Below are 13339 nucleotides of genomic sequence, written 5' to 3' on the forward strand. Positions count from 1 at the left end.
AATTAGGATGTCTGAACTACACTAAAAAGTTACCACATCAAGCAAGGCAAAGTACCTAGGTGAACCCTAGGAAGAAACACGGACCAAGTCGGATGGCCCAAGTCAAGAGTACAAGTGACCTAGGCAAAGTTGTATGGCGCTGAGGACCCTGAAAAATCGGGTTAGTGTAGTTCAGACAGGGGAGGTTTCAGGGTCGGCCGAACCTCCTTATTTCGGGTTTTGGCCTCCTCAAGAAGACAGACCTAGGCGAACTGCCTAGGGTGAAAGTGCGAAGACCAATCGAATAGTAAGACAAGTTTTGACCGATCGCCCTAGGCAAGCTTGTATGAAGAAAGGGACCCTATGGGTCATATGGAAATATACGAAAAATCGGCTAAGTCCCAAAATTGGGATGTCAGAACTACACTATAAAGTTACCACATTAGCAAGGCAGACTTGTATGAAGAACGGGACCCTGGTGAAAGTAGCAAATATCCCAAACCGAACATGAATATTATACACACAAGAGTACGAACATAAAGGAACACGGACCAAGCGTACCGAGAGAATCGGTACTATAGAACCCTCGTGGTTCTACACAAAGACTTTATGTTAGGGGTTCAAGCCCCATAGTACTCAAACGGTGACAGTAGCAAATATCCCAAAACGAACGTGAATCTTATTCACAAGAGTACGAACATAAAGGAACACGGACCAAGCGTACCGAGAGAATCGGTACTATAGAGCCCTCGTGGTTCTACACAAAGACTTTATGTTCGGGGTTCACACCCCAAATCGAACGTGGAATTTACTTTCTGATGGTCATGCGGTCGTCCAAAGGGGTCTAGTATCCTGGGATGACAAGCATCACGGGCACAGCTCGTATCAAAACAGTCGAAGAGGCCCGCGAAAGCTTGCTTTCCATGGCTATGCGATGCACAAATTGAGTTTACTCACCGTAGTATAAAACGAACGAACCGAACCTATCCGAGTAGGGATAATGGGCGCAGTAACATACTTCTGTGACCCAGCGAGAGTTGAACGAGGTGACATGAACTGTCAGTGGCTTATATCAGATGGGATACATACATGAGATTGCTTTCAAATCTACACTCGAAAACCTAACCAAGTAAAAGCGAACGTGGGGAGGATTCGAAACTGGTAACGAAATCTTAAGCTGGAAAGAGTCATCACTATGGATACATATTATGCGAAACCAATCAAGTGCTCAGTACTGATCCAAAACCTAAGAGCACTAGTGAACACCTTATTCTCACCCTAGTTCACATCCAAGTGATCGACCACGTGTGTGAAGCAAAGACCAATCGAATTCCTCAATGAACCGAACACTATGAACAAATGGCCAAAAACGTTATAACTATCCAAACATCCTACTATCTAGCGAAAGTCATCACGATGGAACCATACCATGATCTTTAACCTATAGCGCTCACCATATTCCTACCCAGAGTGCAAGTGAACAGATTGCCCACCCGTACCCAGTTCACAACCACGTGATCGACTAACATACCGAGGTTACCACAAGTCAAAGTTATACGTTTACAAGCGCAAGACCAATCGAAAACCCCGAAAGCAATCTCGACCCAAAATGTATTATCCGTGAGTGTAGTCGAGTCTCGTACTCGTCATCTGTAATCGTCGGATAGAATATCCAGTACACGGTTGTCTTTCCAAATGAAATCTACATACAGAACTCGCTCTTGGCAAATGGGTGGCAATGGCGCAATCAGGAGCGAGTTCCCGTCCGGGTGCCAAGTGATTGGCAAATGTCTGGGGGAAAGCAACCATATGTTGATTTGTCTGTTAGTGTACTGGGTGTTTGAGGTATGTAGTATCCACGCTTGGTTGGGTGTGTCAGAGGACCATGGATGCGTTCACAACCCCAATTGGGGTACATCGGGAATGATTTTGTGGAACCGATGTGCCCGGCACACACTAAGTTTTGTTGCAAGTTAATAGTGTGCCATGTCCGGGGGGGTTGTGATTAAACTCTGGTGAATTGCGTACTGTGGTGATTGGGGTATGAAAGCCCCGCAGTTGCAATGATCGGACGCGCCTAGCGTGTCCTTTAGTTGATGGTAGGGAAATGAAGGCCCTTGTCAGCTCACCTAAGCATTCATGGAAGTTTGGCATAAGGTCGCTGTGGTAGGGGTATGAAGGCCCCGTCAGCGCATGCACAATCGGGCGCACGAGCGCTTAGCGGAGTCGAATGCCGCTCAAGTGCCTGTCCGGTGCATCGGGTGTGTGTGATACGAGGGCAATGAGGTTCGCACGGGGGCTCGCCTCCCGTGTGCTACCGGACTTGACAACATATAGAACGTGGTGTTTGCTCCTCCGGGTGCAATGGGACAATGAACATTCGAACGCAAAGTCGGAATTCTGGTTGATCCTACCAGTAATATACGCTCGTCTCAAAGGTTAAGCCATGCATGTCTAAGTACAAACAGATTTAATGTGAAACCGCATAAGGCTCAGTATAACAGCTATAATTTACGAGATCATCAACCTAGTTACTTGGATAACTGTGGAAAATCTAGAGCTAATACATGCAACATGCCAGGACCCTCGCGGGAACTGGTGCACTTATTAGTCAAACCAATCGCGGGTTCTCCGTGTCATTGAGTTGAAGTCTGGATAATGATGCTGATCGTATGGTCTCGCACCGACGACAGATCTCGCAAATATCTGCCCTATCAACTATGGATGGTAGTATAGAGGACTACCATGGTTGCAACGGGTAACGGGGAATCAGGGTTCGATTCCGGAGAGGGAGCCTGAGAAATGGCTACCACATCCAAGGAAGGCAGCAGGCGCGTAAATTACCCAATCCCGGGACGGGGAGGTAGTGACGAGAAATAACAATATGAAACTCTTTAATGATGTTTCATAATTGGAATGAGTAGAGCATAAATCCTTCTACGAGGATCAAGTGGAGGGCAAGTCTGGTGCCAGCAGCCGCGGTAATTCCAGCTCCACTAGCGTATATTAAAATTGTTGCGGTTAAAACGTTCGAAGTTGATACTTGTCCAACACAGTCCGGCTCCGCCGACCCGGTCAACCCGTGGTCGGTGGGCCAAGTCGGAATCTGGTTGCGACTCAATGGTGTGGTAGGGCACCAAGTCTGTGTCATGGTGTGCCCTTCAACGGGTGCAAGTGTAACATAGAGCTCGACCGCTCACGTTTACCTTGAACAAATTAGAGTGCTTAAAGCAGGGTGCCCAAACGCCCTAGAATAATCTTGCATGGAATAATGGAATACGACCTTGGTCTAATCTTTCATTGGTTTGTACTCAGACCGGAGGTAATGATTAACAGAAGTAGTTGGGGACACTAGTATTACGGCGCGAGAGGTGAAATTCGTAGACCGTCGTAAGACTAACTAAAGCGAAGGCATTTGTCAAGGATGCTTTCTTTAATCAAGAACGAAAGTTAGAGGATCGAAGGCGATTAGATACCGCCCTAGTTCTAACCGTAAACGATGCCAACTAGCAATTGGGAGACGCTACAACCAGGTGCTCTCAGTAGCTTCCGGGAAACCAAAGTCAGGTTCCGGGGGAAGTATGGTTGCAAAGTTGAAACTTAAAGGAATTGACGGAAGGGCACCACAATGAAATGGAGCTTGCGGTTCAATTTGACTCAACACGGGAAAACTTACCAGGTCCGAACTTATGGAGGTGAGACAGATTAATAGCTCTTTCTCAAATTTAAGGGTAGTGGTGCATGGCCGTTCTTAGTTCGTGGATTGATTTGTCTGGTTAATTCCGATAACGAACGTGACTCACATATGCTAACTAGAACGCAGTCAGCGTTAATGCGTCGATGCCGATTGGAACGGGTTAGGACCTTTCGGTGGAGTATGACCTGACACCTTCGCTGTTCGTGTGCGCAAGTGCACTTACGGTACGCTGCTTAGCAGGACAATTTGTGTTTAGCAAAATGAGATCGAGCGATAACAGGTCCGTGATGCCCTTAGATGTTCTGGGCTACACGCGTGCTACAATGTGGGTAGCAGCGTGTCTCCTATTCCGAGAGGAACGGGAAATCACTCAAATACTCACTTAGTAGGGATTATGGATTGCAATGGTCCATATGAACTCGGAACTTCTAGTAAGTGCTGGTCATCAGCCAGCGTTGAATACGTCCCTGCCCTTTGTACACACCGCCCGTCGCTACTACCGATGGATTATTTAGTGAGGTCTTTGGAGATGATCGTTCGCTGGATCCTCGTGAACCGCGTCTGCTTTATCGAAGTTGACCGAACTTGATGATTTAGAGGAAGTAAAAGTCGTAACAAGGTTTCCGTAGGTGAACCTGCGGAAGGATCATTAGTGGCCAAGTGATCCTTCCAGAAGTCCGAACCTGCGGGTTGAGACTTCGGCACAAGTTGCCATATGATAATTGACGAAACACTATAGAAGTCCGAACCTGCGGGTTGAGACTTCGGCACAAGTTGCCATATGATAATTGACGAAACACTATAGAAGTCCGAACCTGCGGGTTGAGACTTAGGCACAAGTTGCCTTATACATGACTTTGAACAAATACACAAGTCCGAACCTGCGGGTTGAGACTTAGGCACAAGTTGCCTTATACATGACTTCGAACAAACACACAAGTCCGAACCTGCGGGTTGAGACTTAGGCACAAGTTGCCATATGAAAGTTGACGAAACACTAACAAGTCCGAACCTGCGGGTTGAGACTTAGGCACACGTTGCCTTATACATGACTTCGAACAAATACACAAGTCCGAACTTGCGGGTTGAGACTTAGGCACAAGTTGCCTTATACATACATTGGCCAAATAAACAGAAGTCCGAACCTGCGGGTTGAGACTTAGGCACAAGTTGCCATATTATATTCGATCAAACACTAAGTAGTCCGAACCTGCGGGTTGAGACTCAAGACCGTAACAAGATGTCACTATACAAGTCCGAACCTAAGGGTTGAGACTTAATGCGATCTAGATACCAAGTTGACATCCAATACCTGTTGAGCAAAACCAAAGATTCCCTGTTCTCGAATGATTACACTATATAACAGGGAATCATGAAGAAATCAAGCAAGCGTGAAACAAAGTCATCACTTGGGCATGCTCGATAGCCAACCACATGACCTTAACCTAAGAGAGCATGCAAACCACATGATACCTATAAACGATTAACCCGCCCTAGTTCAATCGTTCACCAAGTGATGACTTCAGTATGGCTAAGAGAAAAACTTTTAAATGGGAAAAACTCTAAGTCCGAACCTCCGGGTTGAGACTTCCGCGTCGGAGGTGGGCGCACCTCCTATCCGAAAGATGGTGAATCAGGGGTGTTCGATCAGCAATGGTCGGATGCCCCGTCGTAGTCCAACTATGACAATCAAAGTCAAGACCTCCGGGTTGAGACTTTCCGCGAGTACAAGCATAAAGGAACACGGACCAAGCCGTACCGAGAGAATCGGTACTAGAGCCCTCGTGGTTCTACATTGAGAGAGCCCTCGTGGTTCTCATTAGGGGCTTTATGCAAGTCGTACTCAATACTGTGGTGTGAAGTATAAAGTAGTCCTCGCCTGGTCCACGCTGCTTCGGCGGTCCTGGGTAAGATAGTTAATTCTAGCTTGCCCTATAGTGGAATGAGGACACTTAATGCTTCGTCTTTTAGCGGCGGCTAGACTCCTCCTCACGGGGAACGAGTTGACGCACACAGCGGCGGCTTACGCACTATGGCAATCATGGATGCCTGAAGATTCCGTGAAGTTCTCCCCTGGTCCACGCTGCCTCGGCAGTCCTGGGTAAAATGGAATATTTCCAGCTTGCCCTATAGTGGAAGAGGACTATCCAACAATACAAAGTCAAGACCTCCGGGTTGAGACTTTCCGCGTCGGTGGTGTCGCGCACCGCCTATCCGAAAGATGGTGTAACAGGGGTGTTCGATCAGCAATGGTCGGATGCCCCGTCATAGTCCAACTATGACAACCAAAGTCAAGACCTCCGGGTTGAGACTTTCCGCGTCCGGAGGTACGCGTACCGCCTACCCGAAAGATGGTGTGCTTCTGGGGTATTCGATGAGTCGGATACCCCGTCGTAGTCCAACTATGACAATCAAAGTCAAGACCTCCGGGTTGAGACTTCCGCGTCCGGAGGTACGCGTACCGCCTACCCGAAAGATGGTGAATCAGGGGTGTTCGATCAGCAATGGTCGGATGCCCCGTCGTAGTCCAACTATGACAATCAAAGTCAAGACCTCCGGGTTGAGACTTCCGCGTCCGGAGGTACGCGTACCGCCTACCCGAAAGATGGTGAATCAGGGGTGTTCGATCAGCAATGGTCGGATGCCCCGTCGTAGTCCAACTATGACAATCAAAGTCAAGACCTCCGGGTTGAGACTTTCTAAGAGTACAAGCATAAAGGAACACGGACCAAGCCGTACCGAGAGAATCGGTACTAGAGCCCTCGTGGTTCTACATTGAGAGAGCCCTCGTGGTTCTCATTAGGGGCTTTATGCAAGTCGTACTCAATACTGTGGTGTGAAGTATAAAGTATAGTCCTCGCCTGGTCCACGCTGCTTCGGCGGTCCTGGGTAAGATAGTTAATTCTAGCTTGCCCTATAGTGGAATGAGGACACTTAATGCTTCGTCTTTTAGCGGCGGCTAGACTCCTCCTCACGGGGAACGAGTTGACGCACACAGCGGCGGCTTACGCACTATGGCAATCATGGATGCCTGAAGATTCCGTGAAGTTCTCCCCTGGTCCACGCTGCCTCGGCAGTCCTGGGTAAAATGGAATATTTCCAGCTTGCCCTATAGTGGAAGAGGACTATCCAACAATACAAAGTCAAGACCTCCGGGTTGAGACTTTCCGCGTCGGTGGTGTCGCGCACCGCCTATCCGAAAGATGGTGTAACAGGGGTGTTCGATCAGCAATGGTCGGATGCCCCGTCATAGTCCAACTATGACAACCAAAGTCAAGACCTCCGGGTTGAGACTTTCCGCGTCCGGAGGTACGCGTACCGCCTACCCGAAAGATGGTGTGCTTCTGGGGTATTCGATGAGTCGGATACCCCGTCGTAGTCCAACTATGACAATCAAAGTCAAGACCTCCGGGTTGAGACTTCCGCGTCCGGAGGTACGCGTACCGCCTACCCGAAAGATGGTGAATCAGGGGTGTTCGATCAGCAATGGTCGGATGCCCCGTCGTAGTCCAACTATGACAATCAAAGTCAAGACCTCCGGGTTGAGACTTCCGCGTCCGGAGGTACGCGTACCGCCTACCCGAAAGATGGTGAATCAGGGGTGTTCGATCAGCAATGGTCGGATGCCCCGTCGTAGTCCAACTATGACAATCAAAGTCAAGACCTCCGGGTTGAGACTTTCTAAGAGTACAAGCATAAAGGAACACGGACCAAGCCGTACCGAGAGAATCGGTACTAGAGCCCTCGTGGTTCTACATTGAGAGAGCCCTCGTGGTTCTCATTAGGGGCTTTATGCAAGTCGTACTCAATACTGTGGTGTGAAGTATAAAGTATAGTCCTCGCCTGGTCCACGCTGCTTCGGCGGTCCTGGGTAAGATAGTTAATTCTAGCTTGCCCTATAGTGGAATGAGGACACTTAATGCTTCGTCTTTTAGCGGCGGCTAGACTCCTCCTCACGGGGAACGAGTTGACGCGCACAGCGGCGGCTTACGCACTATGGCAATCATGGATGCCTGAAGATTCCGTGAAGTTCTCCCCTGGTCCACGCTGCCTCGGCAGTCCTGGGTAAAATGGAATATTTCCAGCTTGCCCTATAGTGGAAGAGGACTATCCAACAATACAAAGTCAAGACCTCCGGGTTGAGACTTTCCGCGTCGGTGGTGTCGCGCACCGCCTATCCGAAAGATGGTGTAACAGGGGTGTTCGATCAGCAATGGTCGGATGCCCCGTCATAGTCCAACTATGACAACCAAAGTCAAGACCTCCGGGTTGAGACTTTCCGCGTCCGGAGGTACGCGTACCGCCTACCCGAAAGATGGTGTGCTTCTGGGGTATTCGATGAGTCGGATACCCCGTCGTAGTCCAACTATGACAATCAAAGTCAAGACCTCCGGGTTGAGACTTCCGCGTCCGGAGGTACGCGTACCGCCTACCCGAAAGATGGTGTGCTTCTGGGGTATTCGATGAGTCGGATACCCCGTCGTAGTCCAACTATGACAATCAAAGTCAAGACCTCCGGGTTGAGACTTCCGCGTCCGGAGGTACGCGTACCGCCTACCCGAAAGATGGTGAATCAGGGGTGTTCGATCAGCAATGGTCGGATGCCCCGTCGTAGTCCAACTATGACAATCAAAGTCAAGACCTCCGGGTTGAGACTTCCGCGTCCGGAGGTACGCGTACCGCCTACCCGAAAGATGGTGAATCAGGGGTGTTCGATCAGCAATGGTCGGATGCCCCGTCGTAGTCCAACTATGACAATCAAAGTCAAGACCTCCGGGTTGAGACTTTCTAAGAGTACAAGCATAAAGGAACACGGACCAAGCCGTACCGAGAGAATCGGTACTAGAGCCCTTGTGGTTCTACATTGAGAGAGCCCTCGTGGTTCTCATTAGGGGCTTTATGCAAGAAGTACTCAATACTGTGGTGTGAAGTATAAAGTATAGAGTCCTCCACTGGTCCACGCTGCTCCGGCGGTCCTGGGTAAGATAGTTCATTCTAGCTTGCCCTATGTGGAAGAGGACTCAATACCCTACCTGTTGAGCTTGAAACAAAGTCATCACTTGGGCATGCTCATATTGCCATACACAATTACATTATATTCGAATGAGCATGCAAGCGACCCTATATAGACCGAACCAAAACGATAGATACCGCCGTAGTTCACCCCCACCAAGTGATGACTTCAGTATGGCTAGTGTGTGAAGTATAAAGTATAGTCCTCCCCTAGTCCACACTGCTTCGGCGGTCCTGGGTAAGATAGTTAGTTCTAGCTTGCCCTATGTGGAAGAGGACACAATACTTAATACTTAGAGTACAAGCATAAAGGAACACGGACCAAGCCGTACCGAGAGAATCGGTACTAGAGCCCTCGCGGTTCTACATTGTGAGCCCTCGTGGTTCAAACTAGATACTTTATGCAAGGCGTACTCAAAACTGTGGTGTGAAGTATAAAGTATAGTCCTCATCTGGTCCACGCTGCTTCGGCGGTCCTGGGTAAGATAGTTAATTCTAGCTTGCCCTATGTGGAAGAGGACACAATACTTAATACTGTGGTGTAATGGACAAGGTATAGTCCTCCACTGGTCCACGCTGCTCCGGCGGTCCTGGGTAAGATAGTTCATTCTAGCTTGCCCTATGTGGAAGAGGACTCAATACCCTACCTGTTGAGCTTGAAACAAAGTCATCACTTGGGCATGCTCATATTGCCATACAATATTCCATTATCTACTAATGAGCATGCAGCTATATGATTATAACCTGTAAACGATTACCCCGCCGTAGTTCAGCGCTTCAACCAAGTGATGACTTCAGTATGGCTAGTGTGTGAAGTATAAAGTATAGTCCTCCCCTGGTCCACACTGCTTCGGCGGTCCTGGGTAAGATAGTTAGTTCTAGCTTGCCCTATGGTGGAAGAGGACACCATACTTAATACTGTGGTGTAATGAACAAAGTATAGTCCTCCACTGGTCCACGCTGCTTTGCAGTCCTGGGTAAGATAGTTAATTCTAGCTTGCCCTATGTGGAAGAGGGCATACAAGACAAAGTATAGTTCTCCCCTGGTCCACGCTGCTTCGGCGGTCCTGGGTAAGATAGTTAATTCTAGCTTGCCCTATGTGGAAGAGAGCATACATGAACCAAGAACGAAGGTTATGATCGAGGAATGATTCGACAACTAACCGATGGTATGAAATGTGAAGAATTCAAGCAAGCACACAATCAAGTCATCACTTGGGCATGCTCGATAGCCAACCCTATGACATTAACCTAGTAGAGCATGCGAAACCCAATATATATACAAGTAATGTAAACGATGCCTCCCTAGTTCAGCGCTTCAACCAAGTGATGACTTCAGAATGGCTAAATCAAATCGGTTCAAAACATACCATCGGTACCCTATTGAAACACACAAGTCGATATCAAACCTCTTAATTGTGTAGTCCTCCACTGGTCCACGCCGCTGCGGCGGTCCTGGGTAAGATAGTTCATTCTAGCTTGCCCTATGTGGAAGAGGGCACATTACTCAATACTGTGGTGTTATGAACAAAGTATAGTCCTCCTCTGGTCCACGCTGCTTCGGCGGTCCTGGGTAAGATAGTTAATTCTAGCTTGCCCTATGTGGAAGAGGGCATACAAGACAAAGTATAGTTCTCCCCTGGTCCACGCTGCTTCGGCGGTCCTGGGTAAGATAGTTAATTCTAGCTTGCCCTATGTGGAAGAGAGCATACATGAACCAAGAACGAAGGTTATGATCGAGGAATGATTCGACAACTAACCGATGGTATGAAATGTGAAGAATTCAAGCAAGCACACAATCAAGTCATCACTTGGGCATGCTCGATAGCCAACCCTATGACATTAACCTAGTAGAGCATGCGAAAACCAATATATATGTAAACGATGCCCCTCCCTAGTTCAGCGCTTCAACCAAGTGATGACTTCAGAATGGCTAAATCAAATCGGTTCAAAACATACCATCGGTACCCTATTGAAACACACAAGTCGATATCAAACCTCATGATTGTGTAGTCCTCCACTGGTCCACACTGCTCCGGCGGTCCTGGGTAAGATAGTTCATTCTAGCTTGCCCTATGTGGAAGAGGGCACATTACTCAATACTGTGGTGTTATGAACAAAGTATAGTCCTCCACTGGTCCACGCTGCTTCGGCGGTCCTGGGTAAGATAGTTAGTTCTAGCTTGCCCTATGTGGAAGAGGGCATACAAGACAAAGTATAGTTCTCCCCTGGTCCACGCTGCTTCGGCGGTCCTGGGTAAGATAGTTAATTCTAGCTTGCCCTATGTGGAAGAGAGCATACATGAACCAAGAACGAAGGTTATGATCGAGGAATGATTCGACAACTAACCGATGGTATGAAATGTGAAGAATTCAAGCAAGCACACAATCAAGTCATCACTTGGGCATGCTCGATAGCCAACCTCATGACATTAACCTAGTAGAGCATGCGAAAACCAATATATATGTAAACGATGCCTCCCTAGTTCAGCGCTTCAACCAAGTGATGACTTCAGAATGGCTAAATCAAATCGGTTCAAACCATACCATCGGTATCCTATTGAAACACACAAGTCGATATCAAACCTCATGATTGTGTAGTCCTCCACTGGTCCACGCCGCTTCGGCCGTCCTGGGTAAAATGGAACATTCCAGCTTGCCCTATGTGGAAGAGGGCACATTACTCAATACTGTGGTGTGAAGTATAAAGTTCAGTTCTCCCCTGGTCCACGCTGCTTCGGCGGTCCTGGGTAAGATAGTTCATTCTAGCTTGCCCTATGTGGAAGAGGACACTTCATACTTCGTCTCTAAGCGGCGGCTTGACTCCTCCCTACGGGGAACGGGTTTACGCGCACAGCGGCGGCTTACGCACTATGGCAGTCATGGATGCCTTACGTTTCTATGAAAAGTGTGTTCCTCCCCTGGTCCACGCTGCTTCGGCAGTCCTGGGTAAGATAGTTAGTTCTAGCTTGCCCTATGTGGAAGAGGACACGTAGACTTACTGTGGTGTGAAGTATAAAGTTCAGTTCTCCCCTGGTCCACGCCGCTTCGGCCGTCCTGGGTAAAATGGATTCATCCAGCTTGCCCTATGTGGAATGAGGACACTTTATGCTTCGTCTCTAAGCGGCGGCTTGCTCCTCCCTACGGGGAACGGGTATACGCGCACAGCGGCGGCTTACGTTATGGCAGTCATGGATGCCTTACGTTTCCATGAAAAGTGTGTTCCTCCCCTGGTCCACGCTGCTTCGGCAGTCCTGGGTAAGATAGTTAGTTCTAGCTTGCCCTATGTGGAAGAGGACACGTAGACTTACTGTGGTGTGAAGTATAAGGTTCAGTTCTCCCCTGGTCCACGCCGCTTCGGCCGTCCTGGGTAAAATGGATTCATCCAGCTTGCCCTATGTGGAATGAGGACACTTTATGCTTCGTCTCTAAGCGGCGGCTTGCTCCTCCCTACGGGGAACGGGTATACGCGCACAGCGGCGGCTTACGTTATGGCAGTCATGGATGCCTTACGTTTCCATGAAAAGTGTGTTCCTCCCCTGGTCCACGCTGCTTCGGCAGTCCTGGGTAAGATAGTTAGTTCTAGCTTGCCCTATGTGGAAGAGGACACGTAGACTTACTGTGGTGTGAAGTATAAGGTTCAGTTCTCCCCTGGTCCACGCCGCTTCGGCCGTCCTGGGTAAAATGGATTCATCCAGCTTGCCCTATGTGGAATGAGGACACTTTATGCTTCGTCTCTAAGCGGCGGCTTGCTCCTCCCTACGGGGAACGGGTATACGCGCACAGCGGCGGCTTACGTTATGGCAGTCATGGATGCCTTACGTTTCCATGAAAAGTGTGTTCCTCCCCTGGTCCACGCTGCTTCGGCAGTCCTGGGTAAGATAGTTAGTTCTAGCTTGCCCTATGTGGAAGAGGACACGTAGACTTACTGTGGTGTGAAGTATAAGGTTCAGTTCTCCCCTGGTCCACGCCGCTTCGGCCGTCCTGGGTAAAATGGATTCATCCAGCTTGCCCTATGTGGAATGAGGACACTTTATGCTTCGTCTCTAAGCGGCGGCTTGCTCCTCCCTACGGGGAACGGGTATACGCGCACAGCGGCGGCTTACGCAAGTTAGTCACCCTCGGCAGTGGATCACTCGGCTCATGGATCGATGAAGACCGCAGCTAACTGCGCGTCATAATGTGAACTGCAGGACACATGAACATTGATAAGTTGAACGCATATTGCACGTCGTGGGAACCTACCATGATGTACAGATGACTGAGCGCTTATATTTGAGAAATGTATCGCATACATTTAACTACGCCGTGACACCCGTCACGAGACGTGCACCATGATGTTAACTAGGGTCGCGACGACCCGCTAGCATTAAAGAACCCGTGGTTTACAATATACTGGCATTGGAATTCGAAGTATTTAGAGCGTCCGTGTTCCCGCGTGAGGCGGAAGTACGAGGAGAAGGCGTGCTTGTGGTGTCTGTGGTGGTGTTTACTGATGTCTAGCTTCAGCTTATTTATTTATTTAAATAGAAGCGAAGATGTCAAAGTAGCGTCGAAGCAGCAGCGGTAGCACAAATGATTCAAGTATGGAAGTTGACCAAAGGAACACAAACAAACTAGCGTATGGGCAATGGAAGGTATCAGTGAGTTA

General features: G+C 48.8%; 1 non-coding gene across 1 annotated transcript; it reads left to right on the plus strand.

The window, feature by feature from the left end:
* The first annotated feature begins 12804 nt into the window (after positions 1-12804).
* Positions 12805-12959, plus strand: LOC131270853 (5.8S ribosomal RNA). Its single transcript, XR_009179856.1, has one exon. It is a non-coding gene; the product is annotated as a 5.8S ribosomal RNA (ribosomal RNA).
* Positions 12960-13339: the final 380 nt, after the last annotated feature.

The sequence above is a fragment of the Anopheles coustani genome (assembly GCF_943734705.1).
Source record: "Anopheles coustani chromosome X unlocalized genomic scaffold, idAnoCousDA_361_x.2 X_unloc_67, whole genome shotgun sequence".
Classification (NCBI taxonomy): Eukaryota; Metazoa; Arthropoda; class Insecta; order Diptera; family Culicidae; genus Anopheles; species Anopheles coustani.